The 23,555-nt window shown below is 35.3% G+C and overlaps 1 pseudogene; it reads right to left on the bottom strand.

Moving 5' to 3' along the window:
* Positions 1–22,833: 22,833 nt before the first annotated feature.
* LOC145284650 (U2 spliceosomal RNA) lies at positions 22,834–22,970 on the bottom strand (annotated as a pseudogene).
* Positions 22,971–23,555: the final 585 nt, after the last annotated feature.

The following is a 23,555-nucleotide window of genomic DNA, read 5'->3' as shown; positions in this document are numbered from 1 at the left end:
GAGCCTCTTATAGCGATCCTTAGTCGCATCTAAAACTTCTTATAAACGAATTGTACAGGTAGACAAGTGGAACAGACATGTATGAAATAAATCACAACAATAACTTGTCACTGGAATGTAAGAGAACACCACATGTCTGCCAGCGCGATAATCACTTGTAATGATTCATACGATAACTTAAAGTAAGATATAATAGCACCATTTCAATCTGGAAATGTCTGAAGAATACTGGAATCTTGAAAAGGCTTATTACCACAAAAATTTCAAAGAAAACTACCGAAAAAAAAAATTAATGGTAAATGGCTGGTCTGAAAACACCAAGCAAATTCGTTGTTTTTTTATGGAAATCGCTCCAGGCAAGACGTGAAGCCACTTCATGTAAAGAACTGAAAATGACGAAAGATGATTATTACAAAGACAGTAGATGCCTATTGATCTTAGTCTTCAAAAAACCAAAGCTATATGTGCTTCATAGAGTCCTATGCAGCAGACAGATTGTTGTATAATGTGTCTTTTGCAATGTTTGTATAAAAGTCAGCTCTGCATGTTTTTAGTGCGTACAAGTGTGTAGCTGTGTTTATCAAAAATGAAAAATTCTTCCGTCTATAAAAAAAATTGCACTTTATTTGACAATCGATGTGTGACATCTGGCGAAGAGAGAGATGGAGGAGTGGCGGCGACAGATCGATTCGTAGCGTGCGTCTCTTCTCATGTCACTAGCCTCAGTCTCTCACCTTCCAAAAACCGTTTTGTTTTAATTACGATTGCATAACTCTAAATTTAATGTTTCTCTATTTACCATAGACGTACCATCTTGCGTCATAGGTCAGAATCTTAGCTGCTTTCCCCTTCCCTCTTTGTTTTTTTTGGGGGGGGGGATATCCGGCATCACCCAGGAGTTTTGTTACTTCAATTCTAAATTCTTGTTTATCCCGTCGTTACCCGACCATTATTTGATATATAGGTAGGAAGAAAAACAGTCCACATGAAGAGTTTCACAAGCCTGCAGTTCATAGAAAGAAGCCACGGGAATAGAAAGCTGTATTACAATGAGGTATCAAAATAGCGAATCAATGAAGACCACTAGACTAACCAATCAAACGAGCTCGAACAAACGAAGCAGGAAATAGATAATTGCATTTTTATCATATATCTGTAAATATTTAGATCGTTTAGTTATAAGCACTAAGGAACAAACGATAAACACGTAGCAGACATGATTGCAGGGAACATCAGCAGGAGCGAATTCTCGTAGCTTGAGATTTTGAATATACTTCCTCTTTCAACAGGCCTTGATAATCTTTAATCTACGTTTCCACACAGTAACACTTTCCAGGACTAACCCTTTTTCTATACAACCTACTAACGAAGACAATCAATAAAGCTGTCTTTAAATGTAGTAGAGATTTAGAAGGCTATCACAATGCGACGAATAAGATATAGTCGGTGTTGGTGAGAGAAGATGAAAACAAGTGGCGATTTACAAATCAATAAGTATATACATATATGTCTATATATACATATATTTATTCAGTTGTATTAAGTACAAATGTCTTACTTGTTATGTCTGTGACAATATTCATTATATTTCGGGGAAAAATCCTCCTTTTCAAATAGTACGTTTTGTCTTTATTCTACAAACAATTCAAAATGAATACAAAGAACACCATGATATTGGAACAGCGTCTCTATTCACTTGATTTGGATTCGTTTGATTTTTTCGCCTCAAGCTCAATGTAACTCGTTTCGAAGGCTCGGAGAATATGAAGAGGATCATAAGGGTTGAGCTGAAGGACACGGTGAACGAATCCTTTCAGCAATGTATAGAATAATGACGGAGAAGTCGACTTACCTCAATATTTTAGAGGGTAAATCATGTGGGTTGTTCGGAATGAAAATAAATTATTAGTTGCAAGAGTACCTTTTATTCTACAATCCAAAAATATATTCTAATAGAATTTCATTATCTCTGAACACGGAGTTATCCTGTTAGCATAATAAAAAGAAGATTTTTTATCCATGAATAAAATTCTGCAACATCTCTAAATAACGTTATTAAAAATGACATTCTTTATATGGCGATCATTTCTATCTTTGCACCTACATACGAGGTGCCTTCAACTTTTCGTATGGGCACTTTTATTGGTAGTACACACATGAAACTCAAGACCTCTTCAAAGTAATCTCCTCAGGCTGCAATGCACGTGTTGTACAGTTCCAACAACTTTTGAAAGGCCCCATGGAAGTTTTCTTGTGTGAATGTGTTAATAACCCTCATCACAGCCTCTTTAATTTCCCTTATTGTCACATAACAACCATTAAGTTTTTACTTGGGCTTAGAGAATAACTAAAAGTCACAGAGAGCAAGGTTTGTACGATAGGGAGGGTGAGGAACTGTCTTGATATCCATCTTGGTCAAATAATTTGTTACAAGTATGTAGCCATGGACTGATGCATTTATGCAAATCTTCCGCATTTTCAATTCCTCGTGAATAATTGTGTGGACAGTTCCCACACTGACATCAAAATATGCATTTATTGTTCTTATAGACACATGACGGTCTTTATCCATCAAATTCTTTATTTGGTTAATCAATTCTGGTGTTCTGACTTCCTCGCCCCTCCCATACCTCTCATCATCTCTCACAGACTTCTTGCCTCCTTTGAATATCTTATGCCACTCAAAAACTGATGTCCGGTTCAAAAATGATGGCCAAAAAGCAGTCTGAAGCATTCCATACGTTTCTGTGGCATTTTTTTCTAAGTTTAAAACAGAATTTTATTGCATATCGTTCTTCTAAAGTGTCCTCACGTCCAGATTGAATTTTTGAAATTCACCAGCTGTGACAATCAGTCTTTAGTAGAGTGTATTCCAATTCCTGCTCTAGCTGTTCATTTAATCATAAAAATTGGCCAGTCATCTTATAAGATATATAGCAATAACATATTGAATTTTCAAAAGTTTACAACGATTTTAAATGGCTCTACAAAAAATGTCTGGAAACTTATTGAAGGGACCTTGTACTATTTGACTCCATTTTAGTTGCATACAGAAATACTGTTTTCTCTGTTCTATATTCAGAGTCTCTCTTTAACACGGTAAGTTCAGGAAAAGATGTTATAAATAATAAACTAGACAAAATACTGTTAGAAATTCGGTCAATATATGTTACCGTGATATAAGTTGACATATATTCGGTGTTTTTTAAATAGTATTTTGTCTAGTTTATTATTTATAACACCTTTTCCCAAACTTACCATGTTAAAGAGAGTGTCGGGCGCCATTTTGAATTTTCCTATACATCGGTAAACACTGCATGTTTTTTGTGCTGAATAAACATGTTATATTGAATAAAAACACAAAAAATGTATCCAGTTTGGTAGGAAAGTAACTTATCTTGCCTTTGATAATATTTTTTTGTTATATACTTGTTTTTTGTTATATACTTGTTTTTTTAACACTTTTTCGAATCTATGTGCACAGTAATACAAACCGACGATTCTAACGAACACTCCTTCGACAACGATTGATATTTAACTTTGAAAAATGCAAGGCGTAAGCGTTTGGAAGTACAGATCAAAGAAAATTTTAGGCTGAAACCGTTTCAGCTTTTTGAAAAAGAAAATGAAGAATGTGGAAGTGTTGGGATCATTTCAGAAAAGCGTTCTTCGTTGAAAAGTTAAAACCGGACGAAAGAATAGAAAGGAACTCCTCTGAAGATTTTCCATTAAATTAGATATAATGTTGATAAAGATCACCTGCTTTTAATTGAACAGAAAAAAATGATTGCAATGTTAAGTTAGTCATAAGATTTGTAACCATTCAATGAATATCTTCCATCTATTTAAAAATGTATTCCAGTAAAGCGTCGACAGTACTGTGGCTTTGTTTAGAATTATCAGAATAGAAACAAAATTTTGCCAGATGTGAGGTGTTTGCATCTCGGGCGGTCATTTTCAAGAGGAAAAAAAATTGTGCTCATAATTATTAATCTTTAAACTTTGTGTTAATTTGCATAGCGAACAGATTTGCATGTGTTGTGGTGGCACACATTCATTTGCATATGTGGATAGTAATTACACATAAATAGAAGACTCAGTTAGTCTGAGGGTGTGTTCACCAGAAGCCACCGAAAGCCGCTGAGAGCAGATATGTTTCTTCAGCAAAGACTCTCTTATTTGACACCATTATGTACCTATTTACTATACCTCCCCACAGGACAGAGTTAGACACCAGGGTCGTTTTTTAACGTGGAGAAAAGGTACAAAAATAAAAATTGTCTCAGTCGCGAAGGATTTCTCCTCCACTGAAAGAGAACAAGAAATAGAAGTGCAGCATCTGAAGAACAGATGGTATTTATTTGCTCCCCCACCGAGCAAATTAGGCACAATGCCGATTTTTTATGTGAGGAGTGAAGGGGAAATGGGGACCAACTCCCCGGGGAGTAGGGGAGTTGGATAGTGACAATTGGTATGAAGGGTTGCCCCTACATTGACCAAGGTCTTATATGTGAGGTTGCCCACACATATGGTCTTTGCTTGCAGTATCTGCCGGAACAGATGGTATTTATTTGCTCCCCCACCGAGCAAATTAGGCACAAGGCCAATTTTTAATGTGAGGAGTGGAGGGAGGGGGAAGGGAAAAAGGGAACCAGCTCCCGAGAGGTGGGAAATGGGAGCTGGTTAAAGGTCAGGCATGTGGGGTTGCCCCCACATCTGGTCTTTGCTAGTCATAGCTAGTCATAGCTAGTCATAGCTTGCAGTATCTGTCGGAACAGATGGTATTTATTTGCTCCCCCACCGAGCAAATTAGGCACAAGGCCAATTTTTAATGTGAGGAGTGAAGGGAGGGGGAAGGAAAAAAGGGGACCAGCTCCCGAGAGGAGGGAAATGGGAGCTGGTTAAAGGTCAAGCATGTGGGGTTGCCCCCACATCTGGTCTTTGCTAGTCATAGCTAGTCCTAGCTTGCAGTATCTGCCGGAACAGATACTACACTTTGATCTTGACCAAACCACTATGTAAGTATCCTGTAAATATACCTTTTCCTAATCCACTTCTTATTTGATCTACCTTTGTTTGTTGAGTTGTCATTTGTATTGCTTTCTACGCTACTTGTTTCAACCTGCAAACTTGACAGCATGTGTAGAGGCTAACATACTTTAAGATGTATTAAATACAAACAGATAAAAATTAAAGTAAGGGAAAGCGTTGCTAACTCTTTCAGGCAGATTATTAGGATTTCACAACGTTTCGGTCGATGACCTTTTTCAGAGTATTTTGTCGAACTTGAGAAATTTTATGTCAAACTCGCAAATCTGCATTAAATTTTGAACGAAACCCTTTATTTAAAATCACGTCTCAATCCGTCAGTCGTAATTAGATAAATTAATTAATTCATAATTGTAAATTAAACTTTCACCCTTCACTTGTACAACTGGATTTTTCAAAGTACTTTAACCACTACGCCATGGGTCCTCGCAGACAATTCTATTATAAATTTTAGGAGCTTTAAACCTATTTTATTTCTATCAGATTGGCAAGAAAGCTCGTGCAGTTTTTAACTTTTAAATTCAGATGAGCATATCTTGGCTTAAGAGAAAATTTATTGAGTGAATTAAGCATTATCAGAATTAACATACTTTTTTCAACACAAAACAAATGTATTTATGCCAGTAATGTAAAAAGAATTGCGTTCTAGTGGCAATGAAGTCGTTGAAAGTGTTTTTTATATCGCTTAGTTTTTTTAAAGCATTCTTCACGCAGAAAGTTGTCGAGATACTTGAAAAAGTGGTAGTCGGTAGGTGAGAGGTCTGGAGAGTATGGCGGATGAAGTAGAGTTTCGTAGCCCAATTCGTTCAATTTCTGCAGGGTCGGTTTAGCAACGTGTGGTCGGGCATTGCCGTGGAGAAGAACTGGACCTTTTCTGTTTACTAATGCTGGGTGTTGTTATCAAAGTTTCTGATGCATTTCATCGATTTATTGACAGCACTTCTTCGCCGTAATGGATTCGCTTGCATTCAAAAAATTGAAATCGATGAGACTGGTCGCAGAACAAAAAGTAAGTATGGCCTTCTTTTGGTGCAACTCTGGCTTCGGAAAATGTCGTGGAGTTCTGTCAGCGTCTAACCACTGAGCTGAGCGTCACTGGTTGTCGTAAAGGACCCAGTTTTCATTGCAAATCACAACTCAGTCGAGAAACGGGTCGTTCTTTTGGTTGTCGTTCAATTTGTAAGGCACCCATTTATCAAGATTTCCTGTCTTTTTTTTTCTCTCTAAAGTGGTTGGAAATCGTCGTATACATTACACGAAATTCAGAAGTTCTTGAATAATTGTGCGTGAATTGGCTTCAACTAAGGCTCAATTGATTGTTGTCAACATCCAATGTCCGACCACTACGCTCGTCATCTTCAAGACTCTCCTCGCTGCCATGAAATTTCTTTAACTAAGGATGGAATACTGTTGTCATATCTGGGCAGGAGCTGCCAAAAACAGCCTATCATGCCTTGACAGAGTACAAAATAGACTTCGTGGCTAAGTGGGGGATGCCCTTTTCTCTACCCTGCAACCCCTCTCCCACAGAAGAGACGTTGCGAGCCTATCCTTGTTTTATCGCTATTTTCATGGCAGGTGCTCGTCTGAACTCCAATCCCTGGTCCCCCCTCGCCGATCTTTCACGAAAAACACCCGTCTAGCTGAATCCACTGTGAAAAATTTCCCCCACTCTATATCTGTGCCTAAATCAAAACGCGGATTCCATGAACAAAGCTTCTTTCTTAGAACTGCACGCCTGTGGAACTCTGTTCCGTCTGCCTGCTTCCCTCCGGACTACAACTTGGATGTCTTCAAGTCTAATGTTAACAAATTCCTAATGAACCGCTCCCTTAAGTAAACACTCCATCAAATCTCCACACTAACGTAATGTACTTGCAATAACCCTTATCTCTGAGTGGCTTCCGGGCCTTGATAAGTGGTGATCACTGTGTAAAAAAAAAAAAAAAAAAAAAAACTACCATTGTGCTGTGCGTTCAGTAGTGATTCCTAGGCAAAACGCTTCGTTGATATTGGAAACTGTTTCAGATTGAACTGAAATAAAAAAAATTGTTCAACTTGAATTTTTTACATCTTGTATTCAATATTCTGCAAATATATTTGTTTTAAAACGATTGTAATTTAAACGATTAGATATAGCGAAAAACGTTTTTCAAAGTAAAGATATTATAACGAAAACTTATTTGAAAATACATCATTTGAAACCAAAATTAAAAATTTATAAAGATCTTTCTTTTCAACCGATGGAAATATCACTATTTATTACTACATGTTATTACTACATATACAGTGTAACGAGTTTACATTGTTTAAATATTTAAGGAACGAGTGAATAAAAATCCATGAAACTTTGCGAAAGTGCTTACAATACTATTCAGCTACTCCAGTCAAAAAATAAAAGTATTTAAAGCAGTATTAGCGAAACTATGGCAGAAGATAGGAATATCTGTTGATTTCAGTGTTTCAAGTTATTAACGAGGTTGAGAAAAAAACACAATATACCAATAACTTGTTTATTGAAATAATTTTCAAACATTAAATGAACTAGGGAAAATCCTTAGAGCACAATAACTACATAGCACAATTTCTTCGTTGGCATAATTAGAAGGGGATGTGCGATTCTTTTTTATGAATGACTTGTAAAAGAGGTTGATCCACAGAATTAGTCAAATTTGTTTTTTCGTCAACAGATAGAGTTCAAAATAGACTTCGTAGCCTCGTAGGAGATGTCCTTTTCTCTTCCTTGCAACCTCTATCTCACAGAGGAGATGTTGCGAGTTTGTCTCTGATGTATCGTTATTTTCATGGAAAGTGTTCGACTGAGCTTCAATCTATGGTCCCCCCTCGCCAAACTTTCACAAGAAACACTCGTCTATCTGTAAACACTATCAATAATTCCCCCCACTCTTTATCTGTGCCTAAACCTAAACGTAGATTCCATGAAAAAAAGCTTCTTTCTTAGAACTGCACGCCTGTGGAATTGTCTTCCGTTTTCCTGCTTTCCGGCTGATTACAATATGGTTGTCTTCAAGTCTAACGTAAATAAGTTCTTGATGAGCCGTTCCATATAAGTTATCAAATTTACCAAATTTTCATTACTAATGATTACTATATTGTCCAATTTCTACTGTACACTCTTTAACCCTTATCCTTGAGTGGCCTCTTGGCCTTGATAATGTGGTGATGCCTATGTAAAAAAAAAAAGTTATTCCTCGCGATACCTCTTGGAGAGCATCCCACAACTCATATTTGCTCTTAAATTGGCGTCCACTTGCATAGAGGCGGTGCTTAATGATACTCCAGAGGTTCTCAATTGGGTTAAAATCTGGTGAATTCGCAGGCCACCCCATCTTCCGTAACCCAAAGAACCCCAGTTGTTGGAAACACTCTTTGCTTTTGTTTGATGCTTGTGAGGGAGCTTTATCCTGCATAAAAATAATCGTTCTTCTGAAATTTTGCTTCTTCGGTCATGGTTTAAAGTGCTGCTTCAGAAAGGCATTTGACGTTACTTTTACGCCTTCTAGGACTCTCCATGGGCCAACTAAAGTATCTCGGATAATCCCAGCCCAAATCATTGTCTCACCACCACCTCATTTTGATACGAAACTACGGGTAAGTTTCTGAAACTGGTAACAAAATGTTATTTCGTAAATAATTTGATACGCAATGTATATTTTCCCAAAACTTCTAGCCTTGATGGAGGGGAGAGTAAAGCTTGCTGCTATCGTTTCAAATGATCTGAAATAACAGCAAGGGAGACTTGATTCTAAATATTTCTCAGGTTGTATCTCACCTGTTTTGGAAATGGGTACGATTATGAATATCTCCAGTATCAAATAATCCTTATACACTGTGATATTTACTTTATGCATTTAAACCAAAGATAACATACGAGAAGTATTCAGAATCAAGTCTCCCCTTGCTGTTATTTCAAGTCGTTTGAAACTATAGCAGCAAGTTTTAGTCTATGCAACTGTATGTGGATGACTTTATATTAAGTATCTTTGGGTATAGCACTGTTGTAAATGTATCTCATCAGCTGTTTATTTGGCTATCAAGCGAAGCTTGTCAACAAACTAGCAGCTCGAGTACTATAAAAGCGATGGGCGAATGTTTATTTAATATTTAATAGACGTTTACGAGCGCCTATCTATGGTCCAGTGGTTAAAACTGCTGACTACCAATGCGATGGTTGTAGGTTCAGTCCATGCCTAGGGAAAATATGAATATGGATAATCCAGCTAAATTGAATATTGAAATGCTCATATGTACATGAAAATTTGAAGGCTTTTTAAAGATTATGATACTATTCTATGGTTAAAATTTGATGATTGGTACAATTGGTAAAAAAGAGCCTATATTTTCAAACCAATAAAATATGCCCAAATTTGACTACATTTGTATATATAGGCAAGCATTAGTTTTGCTTTCTTTTTTGCTTGGTTATGTCCCCTGTGGTCTTGACAGGCCACTAATATATATATAAATTTAGACACGTCATTCTGTCAGGGCTGTTATGGTATTGTATGAACAGGAGTTTTCTTTAACATCAAATAGCTTTATGTCTTGTCTGGAGCAATTTTCATAAAAAATATGATTACAGTGATAATAACCAACATTTCATGGTATACAATAACACATCTTTTTAATCGCCATTACGCCAATAGCTCATTCAATAGCTCATTCAATAGCTCATTCTAGACCATTACTTTACAGACTGAACTCAGGTACTCTTTATTATGTTTATTCTTTTTTTTTAAATTTGTCTAAAAGGGAGAGACTAGTGGTAGATGCTCCAGCCCAGATGTGGCAACAATACTCTATGCATGGGTGAATTTGGGCTTTGGAAAGATATAGGACGTTTTCTGGTGTGAGTAATATTCTAGCACGATAAATGGAGCCCAGCTTTTTTCCAGCAGCCTTGGCAATAACTTCAATGTATTTGTTCATTTTCATGTTGCTGTGAATGGTTGGCCGAGGAAATTGAAAATGATAGGTTCTTAATTATGGTAATCGGTTGTTGAGAATTTTTTTTTTTTTTTTTGCACATTTTATTTTTAACCTTCTTTTGTTACTTGAATAAATATAACAGTTTTTTCTCTGCTTTATAAATACTTTTTGATTTAGCTTCCAGATTAGGAGTGTCATGTTATTATTTTTGTACTTTTTTTATTCGCATACCATTTCTGCAAACTTATGTAGATTGAAAAGTTTTTTATTGAATTTAATACACAGTGCTTAGTAGTCTGTCTAGTTGAGGAAATTGAGATAGAAAATCAAGAAAGTTAGTCTATAAGCAGATTGAAATGCTCAATTATGTTAAGTTTGACATGTGGATCTGATTGGTTGCGTGTCGATGAGTGGATATATCCATTTAATAAACAACTAGCAATGGATGCCCGGCGTTGCCCGGGTTTTTAGATGCGTGTGCGGATGGGGGGGTAAAATGAAATCAAAGCGAAGTAATAGCCCTGTTTTAATATTATAAAAACAAACACTGTTAAAACTATCAAGAAGAAATCCTGAAAAAAAAAAAAACAATTAAAAAAATGGAGGTGATGCAATACGAACGGTCCGGCGGTGCCCGGGTGTTTGAAAAATCCCAAAAAACTTTGATGGGGAGGGGAAGTGGCTCGAATTTGAATCATTTAGGCGAAAGCGCCACAAAAAAAACGAAAAAAAAAAACGTGATGAATAAATTAAAAAGTAAATTAGGTCAAATATCAATTCCGCAGTGAACGAATTCTAAATGAATTTTGTTGTTTTCTCGAATTCTAAATGAATTTTGTTGTTTTCTCGAATTCTAAATGAATTTTGTTGTTTTCTCGAATTCTAAATGAATTTATTTGTTTTAATTTTAATGTGTAAGTGTAATGCAAGTGAATTCACGATATCGTTGCGTTGTAATAATAAATAGTAAATAATTAATTCTTTGTGTATAAATAAGTGTTCAGTTGCAAGCAATAATAAAGCTATAGTTATATTTCAAAGTTAGAGTGGTTAAAAACGGAAGTAAGAACTGGTTAGTCCCGCAGCTTGCGTCTTACACTAACTAAAACAAAGCAAAAAGCAAACAATAATAATAATCGCGTTTTCTTTTTATATTTTTTTCTTTTTCTTTTATTTAGGGTAAAAACAGAAAGCATAAATCAGGGAAAGAAGATAAAAAAAACAACGGCATGAATAACCTTATACGATTGCAAACCGGTGTTTCCTCGTACTGTTCCTTGTGAACGCATCCGATGCGGTGTAAATGGAAAGCAGGAAAAGGAGGAATCTAATAGAGAGAAAAGATGTTGCCACTTCCATTGAATCTAACCGATTCTGGCAGTAAACTCTTGCCGGAAAAAATAAAGGAATGTAGGTTATCGAGGAAGTGTGACCTTAATAAGCCTATAGCACACATCAGATCCTGTGCTGAAGTTTGTGTAAATTACATTTGCATGTAATGTCTTTATTTTTAATCCTATTACGGTCAAACTCACACGGGAAACATGAGTTCATTTTATTTATATCGATAGAAGAAGATAGAATAGAAGAAGATAGATAGATAGATAGATAGATAGATAGAGAAGTAGATAGAAGAAGAATACAAGATAGAAGATGATAGATAGAAAGATATAGATACATTGATAGATAGAAGTGAACAGAAGAGATAAATACTATATTCAACTATACCCCTGTCATACTTTATATTATTAACGCATATCATACATTCATACTTTATATTCATAACGCATATTATACATTCATACTTTATATTCATAACGCATACTATACATTCATACTATACATTCATAACGCATACTGTACATTTATACTTTATATTCATAACGCATATTATACATTCATACTTTATATTCATAACGCATAATATACATTCATACTTTATATACATAACGCATATTATACATTTATACTTTATATTCATAACGCATATTATACATTCATACTTTATATTCATAACGCATACTATACATTCATACTATACATTCATAACGAATACTGTACATTCATACTGTACATTCATACTTCATATTCATAACGCATATTATACATTCATACTTTATATTCATAACGCATACTATACATTCATACTATACATTCATAACGAATACTGTACATTCATACTGTACATTCATACTTCATATTCATAACGCATATTATACATTCATACTTTATATTCATAACGCATATTATACATTCATACTTTATATTCATAACGCATATTATACATTCATACTTTATATTCATAACGCATATTATACAGTCACACTTTATATTCATAACGCATACTATACATTCATACTTTATATGCATAACGCATATTATACATCCATACTTTATATTCATAACGCATATTGTACATTCATACTTTCTATTCATAACACATACTATACATTTATAATTTATACGAGGGGCGTGCAATAAGTAATTCCCCTGACCCACTTTCTATAGCAGTAGAGCAACGAAACTTGGCACAGTTATTAGTCTTTCTCTACATAGTAACCAACCAGAGTTATGCATTTCTCCCATCGTTTGATGCAGCTCTGGAGATCGTTTTTGTAGAACACCCCAGGTTTGTCCTCCAACCACGACGTGACTTCAGAAATCAAGGCTGCATCATCTGGGAAACGCTTTCCTTTCAAAAAAACTTCATGGCTGGGAAGAGGTGAAAGTCAGAGGGTGCAAGGTCAGAAATGTAGGGAGGATAGGAAGAATTTCATAACCATACGCCTGTCCTTCTGATTTGACAACATGCGAGTTGTGGACCGGAACGTTTTCCTGCAGGAGGAAGTTACCTTTGCTGATCTTGCCCCGCCTCTTGATTTTGATAGCTTCCTTTTATTTCCTCAAACGTGAAGCATAATAGGCTCCTGTAATTGTGGTACACTTTGCCAGGAAATCTGTCATCACTACTCCGTCCTGGTCCCAGAAGTCTGCCTTCTTTGGAGGTGGTGAGTCTAAGTGTTTCCACTGCATTAACTGGGCTTTGGTCTCTGGATCATAGTGATGGACCCAGGTTTAATCCTGTGTAATCAGTCTTGGCACATCTCCAAATTCATCCGCGAGCACTCGACGCGTTCTCGCTTCTGGAATGGTGTGAGCAACCTGGAAATCCATCTGGCATACACCTTATGCATATGAATGATAGTTTCCACGGACCCTGTACTAATCTTGACATCTTGAGCTATTTGGCGAATAGTAATGCGCCGATCTTCCAAAATGGCAGCCTCAACTTAACGGACAGATGCCTCGTCAATGGATGAAGGGTGGGGGCGACCAGGTCTGCACAGACTTACGGTCATGTTTGAATTCACGATGCCAGCGTTTTACAAGGTCATATAATGGGGCATTATCACCATAAGTTTATTTAATTTCATCAAAAGTCTACTGTGGTGGGCGTCCTTTCAAATACAAAAACCGGTCACTGATCGAAATCCAACAGGCTCCATTTCACACCTGACTCAATTCAAAAACCTTTAAAACAGAAACAACAATTAGTTCAGAGCTGTAATTTCCCACATAATCCGTAGAGTTAAAAATCATTGCACATGCAAAAATTTCAGATAGATCAGACAATTGGAAGTGGGTCAGGGGCATTACTTATTGCACGCCCTCGTATTCATAACGAATACTACACATTCGTACTTTACATTCATAACGCATACTAAACATTCATACCTAACATTCATAACGCCTACTATAAATTAATACTTTATATTCATAACGCATACTATACATTCATACTTTATATTCATAACGCATACTATAAATTCATACATTATATTCATAACACATACTATAAATTCATACTTTACATTCAAAACGCATATTATACATTTATACTTTACATTCATAACGCATACTATACATTCATACTTTATATTCATAACGCATATTATACATTCATACCTAACATTCATAACGCATACTATAAATTAATACTTTATATGCATAACGCATACTATACATTCATACTTTATATTCATAACGCATACTATAAATTAATACTTTACATTAATAACGCATATTATACATTCATACTTTATATTCATAACGCATACTATAAATTAATACTTTATATTCATAACGCATACTATACATTCATACTTTATATTCATAACGCATAGTATATTCATACTTTTTATTCATAACAAGCTGCAACAAATCTTTCCCGGGGAAATCCTTCTGCTCCAACTTGATATGAAATCTTACAATCCTCGTTCCTTCAATTCCAATTTCTGTCTGAGAGAAGCATGAAAAGAAGGTATATGTCTATTTCCGTATTCTGTAATCCATTTCATTCTCAAATTGCAATCTTAGGGTTTAAAGGGTTAAACGAAAAAGCAATCAAAAGTTAAACACGTTCCGTTTCCTCCTTAAATTACGTGCCATAAAGATATGATTAATAACTTCAGATATACGAGAGCCAAAATATCGCAGGTGTAATTGCGGTTATAGATATGATTGCAGCGAGATGCTGTGGCATGTTGCATTCTGACATGGTGGGCACTCCGCATGCATTTGTATCACAGCCAAAGATTGCATTTAACATACGTTTATGGTTGGATAGATGAACAAGTTGCATGTGAATTGGACAAATATTTAAAAGATGAAAAATCTTACACATTTAATAGGCAAATAATTTTTTTACATATTTATGTATGAATGTTTTCATGTTAATAAAAATATTATACAAACCAAAAAATGTACACACCATTCCAATTTTTTTTTTTTTTTTGTAATTTTTAACTTTGTTTTATTAATTTTTGCTTCCACTTTTGCATAACTCTTACTTTTACACAGCGGTATAATTTCCATTAAGTACTTTTACATGATATTCAACCTTCGAGGATCTTGTACGTTTCTTCAATGGATGAAATGGATGATAACTTAGCTCTCTTGATATTACGTAATTAATCTCAAAAGATTTTTTTTAAAAATGATGGGAGATAACTCATTCAAAATTTATCGCCATTATTCCAAGATCAAATTGCTAATATGAATAGTTCATTGCTTAGATTATGAATGTTATTTCGATATAAAATGTTGCCTATTTTTTAATGCTCAATTTATATTTTCGAAAAATAGGTACTCGATTTTAGTTATAATTTGAAAATTATCGAAATTTAAAACAATAAATAACTTTAACGTAGGAATCAAGACCGTACATGGAAACTCAATCATTAACGGACGACACAGGGGGAGATTTCTCATATGCTTTCAAATATCTCATCTGAAAGACCCTCAAGCTATCTACACAATATATTTTATTCCATAATCACAAAACCAATTGATAGCATTAATGTTTAAACTAGTTACGTTCTTAACGTGTTTCAGTACATGGCCCCAATAAATTGTATGCATGTGTGTAAAGAACTGTTTATTTAGTTGAGCGATCAAGTTTCTTGTATCTTTGAAAAGTACAATTTCCAAACGTAATGTTACCCATATCTGTGAAATAACTTACCATGAAACTGCTTCCATGTAGAGTACAACATGCTGGTCTTCAAGTCTAATAGTTCAGAAACTTCACCTTAAGTAATTAACATTTTGTCCACCCCATTGTTCACCATCATTCAAAATGAATGTTACATGATAAGGGCTGTCCCCTGTCCATGTAAGTATAAAAATAGAGAGATTAGTTAAAATGAAAATAAGAGAAAGCAGAAATCGAACCCTGGACATAAGTTTTAAAGAACAATAGGTTTAAATTGAATGTCCAGTAAATTGTTAATTCGGATGAAATAAATAATAAATAAACTATTCAATTGTTAAAAGAATGTGGATAATAAAATATGGGTTAAATAAATTAGATATGTAGGTTAAATTCCTTTGTGGAAACAACACTAGAAAATAGGTTATTGGGAAATCAATGTTGAAAACGTGCAAAGTCGCGCATGTTGAAACACGTGAATTTTGCTCACGTGGCCGGCATGCATGGATTTCTCAATATAGGAAGGAGAGTTAGTTGGTCGCAGAGACAGTCAGGGGAGACAGTCAGAGAGACAGTCAGGGGAGACGGTCAGTGAGAAAACTCAGAGACAGGCGGACATCTGAAGCGAGACGTCACTTCAGAAACTAAAATGTGAACTTTGAATTCTTAATGAGGAAATCACGACCGGTCGTAAGGAAATAAAATTCATCATATGTTTTGTGATAAAGCTCATCTTTGTGTTTGTGATTTCTACAAAACGGTAAATTGTATTGTTATTATATGTCTGTGTTATAAAATGTCATTACAACAACATCTCTCTCTCTAAGATACAACATCATATGTAATAAGACAAGAACTCTCACTAAGACTCATATCTTTACTAATAAGAACTCACGTAACATACGCGCACACGTGGTATCGTCTAATACTAATAATAATAACTATATAACATGAAAATCTGATTAATCCTTGTCCTCGAGTAGCGTTTCGCCTTGGTAAGCGATGACTTAGTATAAAATAGCTCACATTCTTTATCTCTCGATAGAGTGTAAGAGAAAGGGAGACAACTGGAAAGAGAGGAGACAAGTTTGGAAAATACCAACATAATATATTCGCCTTTATTTAATTTTATTTATTTTGCCCGGGTGTGGTGAGATGTGGGGGGGGGGTAAATCAAAACAATAATAAAATGGAAAATAAAAAAAAGTGAACAAAATAACTCTGTTTAAATGTTAAAACAATTTTTTTTAAATCGAAAAACAAAAAAATCAGCGAACGTGATGGAAAATAAAGAATAAGCGAACGAAAAAAAAATGGCATAAATAACCCTGTTTAAGTGTTAAAATTTAAAATAATCGTAAAAAAGAAAACAGCGAACGTGATGGAAAAATAAAAAAGGAAAAAATGAAGTACAAGCGAACGAAAAATAGCATAAATAACCACGTTTAAATATTTAAGCTTTAAAAATCGAAAAAAAAAACAGTCCGATATGTCAGCGCGAACTTACACCCTTAACATAACGACACTGTCACTATAACCACTGCTCTGCGATCGCGTCAGTGAAGTAACGTCGTTTTTTTTTTTTATTTAAACTAATTCAAGAAAGAACGTTTTTCGCGCATGCAGGATTGGCTAAATTGTCATGAAGGGACGATTTTTTTGCGACCGTCCCTCATTGCGAACGTTTATTTCTATCGAAAATAATTGATCGTTTCTTTCTAATTTTCACATATTCGACCCAGATATCACCCTTTCAGACGTACTGGTTTCGACCCGGTCCGATGCCGCTGAGAAATGTTTTAGACACGCATACATACATACATACATACATACATACATACATACATTTAAACAGACAGTTGAGATTTATTATTTAGCGATTAATTTAAAGTTAAATTATATTAGCTTTTGTCTCTAGGTTGATAAAATAGATAAAAATTTAATTATTAATTAAGTATAGAAGATGGCATAAGACAGGTTTTACTTTCTGAAAGATTTTAGTCACATGCAGTCAATAATAGCTTGTGGAGGAAGACAGAAAGTTAGATACAATGATTACGTATCACACGATTTTTTTTTATTTAATTTTTCCTTAATTTATTTTTATAGATGGCATAATGAATGTTATTTAGTAACATAAATGTATTTAGTTAGCATATGAAAGTATTCGAGGTAGTTTCAACAACAAAAAATCATCATCGTGAATGATGCTTTGCAAACAAACAAATAAACAAACAACAACAACAGCAGCAGCACTAGCATCAATGAACATCAAAGTTCTAGCAGACTTCTGCAACTGTTAAAAATCATTAGTTGTATTGGGTTTCTCTCTCTTAAATAAGTCTTGCACTCCATGTTTCTGATAAGGTATGAACCTGCATCATTGGATTGTAACGCCATACGATAGCTCAATGGAGACAGGACTGTCATCGTCCAACACAATGGACAATTAGGCCGAAGAGGATAAACCTAATGCGAATAAATGTTATATTTTACAGCCATTTTAAAAGCAACTTGCTGTTAATCTATATAACTATAAAAGTGAGAATGTGCGTGTGTATGAGAGGACACTTCTCAACCTATATATTCAACGAAATTTTCATTTACAGTCTTGAAATGTGATATATAGGTATTCAGACATATAGAAAACCATTTTAATTGGTTTTCATCCGGAAAAAAGGGCTGCTAAGGAGTCAAAATTGAAAAATTGAACGTGGGGGGGTCATCGGATTTTTATTTGTTTTCTAACTGTTTTAGGAATTCGCATGCGTGAATCGTTCACATTACAGATTCCTTATGTAAAGAATAAGTATGTTTGAAAACAACTTTTAATGATCGTGTAAAGATGGCTTAGTGGTTATCGTACTTGATTCACTGTCTTTAGGTTTTAGTTTCGATCTCAGCTCGAGTATGTTTTTCTTGCATGAAGTGAACTGTTTAGAAAAAAAACATAATATTCGCATGCACACGTCTCAGTTACTGTATGAATAAAAATATAATATTTATGCGTATTTTACGACTAAACAACGCCGGGCGGCCTGCTAGTCTATCATAATCCCATTTTAGTCAACTGTGACTAATACAGTGATGGCTTTAAGTATGCCAAAATTTAAGAGAGTATTGATTTTAATTTGAAACTCGTCTTTTATATACTAAAGATTCATTAATTATTCGTATTTAAGCAGTCTCAAATTTCTTGTCTCAGAAAATTTAGGTCACGTGATATTTTTGTAGATGATGTGGGCGAGTCTACTTCACAAGATCTCCAGCTATATAACTGGAAATATTCTCTCTATCATTAAATCATTTCTCTCTGATAGGCTCATAAGAGTAGTGGTTGATGGACAAAAACCAGAGGCCTGCAGTATTAATGCTGCAGTCCCTCAAGGGTCTATCCTGGGCCCAACTATCTTCCTGATCTACATCAATGATCTCCCTAAACACATACTTAAATCATTCGTTGACATCTATGCTGATGACATGACCATCTACGGCAACACATCAAAGGCTGTAAATGGCAAAGCTCTCTCTGGTTCTCTCTCCCCTGATGTCGAATAAGTGGTTCAGTGGGGGAAGACGTGGCTGGTTACCTTTAATGCATCTAAAACCAAACTCCTATCTTTACATCATCAACGCTCTGATCCCCATCTGGCATCAATTGAAATGGATGGCTCTCGTCTAGGAGAAGCCCCATGTTTTGACAAGTTTCTGGGCTTGACCTTTACTCCTGATCTGAAATGAAACACGTACATCAAGTCTGTTGCTAAGGTCGCTGAAAAGATGGTGGGATCCTTCTACCGCTCCAGAAGATATCTCACAACTGATGCAATTCTATATCTATATAAAGCCAAGTACGTCCAAGGATGGAATACTGCTGCCATATCTGGGCAGGAGCTGCTAAAAACAGCCTATCCTGCCTTGACAGAGTACAAAATAGACTTCGTGGCCTAGTGGGTGATGTCCTTTTCTCTCCCCTGCAACCTCTCTCCCACAGAAGAGACGTTGTGAGCCTATCTTTGTTTTATCGTTATTTCCATGGCAAGTGCTCGTCTGGACTCCAATCTCTGGTCCCCTCTCGCCAATCTTTTACAAAAAAACACCCGTCTAGCTGAATCCACTGTCAAAAACTTTACCCACTCTTTATCTATGCCTACATCAAAACGTAGACAAAGCTTCTTTCTTAGAACTGCACGCCTGTGGAACTGTTCCGTCTGCCTGCTTCTCTCCTGACTACAACTTGGATGTCTTCAAGTCCAACGTAAACAAATTCCTGATGAACCGCCCCCTTAAGTAGACACTTTAAATATCCTCACTAACGTACTGTACTTACAATAACCCTTATCCCTGAGTGGCTTCTGGACCTTGATAGGTGGTGACCACCTTGTAAAAAAAAGGACAACATAACAGGAATTTGTTTATATTAAACTTCAAAATGACCCTGTTCTAGTCAGCTTGGAAGCAGTTTCATGGCACAGTGTTTCACAGGCGTCAGTTCTTAAAAAGAAACTTTGCTTATAGAAGTTTTTTTTTATTTTAGATATACAGATTTGAACTCAGTTTGTTAGATAATAATATGATTACAAGTTAAATTAGTTATCTATCTGTCTACCTATCTATTTATCTATCCATCTATCCAGTGATATTGTTAAAATAGTTTAGATTGGGAGTTATTTATTGTTTATCTGGAGATGTTTACATAAATAAAGTTAATAAACAAAATGACCTTCAACAGTTGTGTACGTATAGAGGACAAACACGTTAGGAGACGTGTGCTTTTGATAATGACGTAACGGAACTAATAGGTCAAGAGGTTAAGACGATTAGATTGAAGAGTTTGAGTTTGGTCAACAGACGTATTCAAGCCCAGGAAGCGAGGCAAGAAAGAACAAGCATGTAGACACGTAATGCAGACTCTTGTGAAGACCACTGAAACAGCTGAAATAAAGTTATATTTCAAAAATATAAAGTGTTGTTCTGTGGTTTCACAAAAGAAGAAAAAGCAGGTGTCTGAATAGGTAATGGTCTTCGTTGTTGCATGTTTCATCACAGAGCCCAGCAGTAAAGACAGAAGAACTGGATAAATAAAAGATATGAATCATATATTCTTCTTCTTATAAAATACTAGCGAGGGGTACCCGGCGTTGCCCGGGTGTTTGGAGGTGTGTGTGGAAACTCCGGGGGTGGGGGGTTAAAAAAAGTAAGTATGAGGATCGAACCCGAACCGTTGAGGCAAAATTGTAAATTAAAGTGTGAAAAAAAAACGTGCGACGTTAACCATTGCCCCACCGCAAGATGCTAACGGAAACACGTTTGAATTTATTTAATTACTTGGATTTGGCAGGTGCCCGTTTTAATGAGTTGATGAGGTCAAGTTTGACTGCGAGATAGTATTCATTTACTGCGGAACGCTCCCCCCCCCAAGATGTTATAGGGAAAAGACTAACCCACATGCGGCGAGCGACAAATGTTGAATATTTATCTTCCCGAAATCGAGCAAATTAAATAGACAGGCGAGCTTCGTTGTTAACTCTGAGATATTACGATTTATATGTGATATAAACAGTTTTTAAAAGTTGTGAATCGACCGACCGCTTCTCTGAAAAAAGCCTTTTGTAGACATACAGAAAAAGCGAACACACATACAAAAATGCATACATACATACATACGTGCATACATACATACATACATTTTCGCTTTTATATATATACAGATAATACGTTTATATAAATACGAACAGTAATATATCCCGTGTGATATCCCTGCTATACAACATGACTCAATTTATACGTTTATTTCATCCTCTCCTATGTAACAAGTTGAGCATCTACCAACGATAAAGTAGAGATAGACTTACAGCATCTCTTCCATAAGAAAAGGGTATCAAGGATGAGAATAGGACATCTCTCACTAGATTTTGAAGTCGCTTTTTCTTTATTTTATTAAGGCACGAAATGTTGCTCTAACAGACACTTCCCCAGATATGGCAACAGTACTCGATCTTAGTACGTATTTTATTCTTATACAAGTAAAGGATTGCGTCAGCAGTAGAATACTTTCTGAAGCAGTAGCATAATCCCACCATTTGCAATTACTTAAGCAATATAATTGGAATGTTGTATGGATCAGTTGCTTTACCGATAGTAATAATAAAATAAATATTCATTGATTTACCAGTAAAACTAAAATATGTAGATCATCCCCCATATATGTATTTTTACGTTTGAGAAAATATCTGCACATTTAACGTGTGTTTTTACGTTAATCATGGAAAATAACTATAGAGTTAAATATTTAGAGATTTGTGAGAATCGAAATCGGTAATTGTATCAAAATCAGGAACTTAGTACGGAATCAGTAATTGTATCGGAATCGGGAGAAAATATTGACATCATCCCATCACTAATTCTTGAAAGGATAAATGAGAAGACTTGGAAACAGTGACATTAATAATATATTAACAGAAATACAGACAAGTATGTTAGTTGAGTGGAAACTCCGCTCAACCAAAGAACATGTTACAACTCTCTTCTATCTCCTGATTACCAGAAATGACGCCAGGAATAGTCAATCGTCAGAATTTGTAGAGGTTCCACCCCAATACGTTATATATATATATATATATATATATATATATATATATATATATATATATATATATGTATGTATATATATATATATATACATATTACATAGAAAAAAAATATATATATATATTACATAGAAAAATGCAAACAGGAAAAGTAATATGGTTAAGATTAAACAGAAAAATGACAGGACTAGTTGTTAAAACTGGAAAAGAAACAGACAAGATATTCTCGTAAGATTAATAATAAATTTATAGCTTAAAATATAGCAGCATTAAGAATTTATATATAACGATATATATATATATATATACTAGCGGGGGTACTCGGCGTTGCCCGGTTGTTTGGAGGTGTGTGTGTAAGGGGGGATAAAGTAAAGAATACGCGAAGAAATAACCCTGTTTAAATATCAAAATAAAAATAAAAACGATGTTAAACCTCTGTAAAAAATCGGCAAAACCAAAACAAAAAAAACAAGGCCGATAGCCATTAGTCGCGTGCTCTCGTGTAATGAATGAATGCGTGAATGTAGGATTGGCATGAAATTCTTAAAGATAAACTAAAATGACCGAAAAATGGGCTGAAATGACTGAAATAAATAAAAAGTAAATGACTTACAATGGCTTTAATGAACTTAAGGATGAATTGAATGACCTTAAGAATGACTTGAATCCTTAAAAAATAACTAGAATCCTTTAAAAACATGTTGAAAGTATCTGGAGAATGACTTGAATGGCTTTGAGACTGACTAGTTGTAAAGTGGGTGATCGTTTTACATTAAATAAATACAGAAAAGTGATCTCCACTTTATATCACAAAGTTACGAACATAAGTACAGCATGTAGTAAGAACAGATACTACAGTTTGATCTTGGCCAAAAGGCCAAGGAAAGGGTATTTATTTGCTCCCCCACCGAGCAAATTAGGCACAAGGCCGATTTTTAATGTGAGGAGTGAAGGGGAAATGGGGACCAACTCCCCGGGTAGTAGGGGAGCTGGATAGTGACAATTGGTATGAAGGGTTTCCCCTACATTGACCAAGGTCTTATATGTGGGGTTGTCCCCATATATGGTCTTTGCTTGCAGTACCTGCCGGAACAGATACTACACTTTGATATTGGCCAAAATACCAAGAAAAGCTTAAAAAGCTTAGAACAGAATCTATTAACAACAGACCTTTGATCTTAATCAAAAAGGCCAAGCACAAAAGTGTTACGGACAGACCGACAGACCGACCGACCGACAGACCAACCGACCGACGGTGTGACTTATAGAGTTGCTTGCACGCGACTAAAAACAGCAAACAAACGTAAAACTTCTTTAAAAAAGAAATCGGAAAAACAGAAAGCATAAATCAGGAAAAAAGATGATGAACGAAATAAAGCGAAATAAAAAATGGCATAAATAAACATTCGATTCGCGTTAATCCAATGGTGCGTTTCACAAACATAGAACGAAAAGGAACATTAAAATGCCATTTC

The sequence above is a fragment of the Euprymna scolopes genome, chromosome 1 (genome assembly GCF_053919585.1).
Source record: "Euprymna scolopes isolate OS-2025 chromosome 1, ASM5391958v1, whole genome shotgun sequence".
Classification (NCBI taxonomy): domain Eukaryota; kingdom Metazoa; phylum Mollusca; class Cephalopoda; order Sepiida; family Sepiolidae; genus Euprymna; species Euprymna scolopes.
The sequence above is the reverse complement of the archived record's forward strand: the minus strand, read 5'-3'. Positions and strand labels throughout refer to the sequence as shown.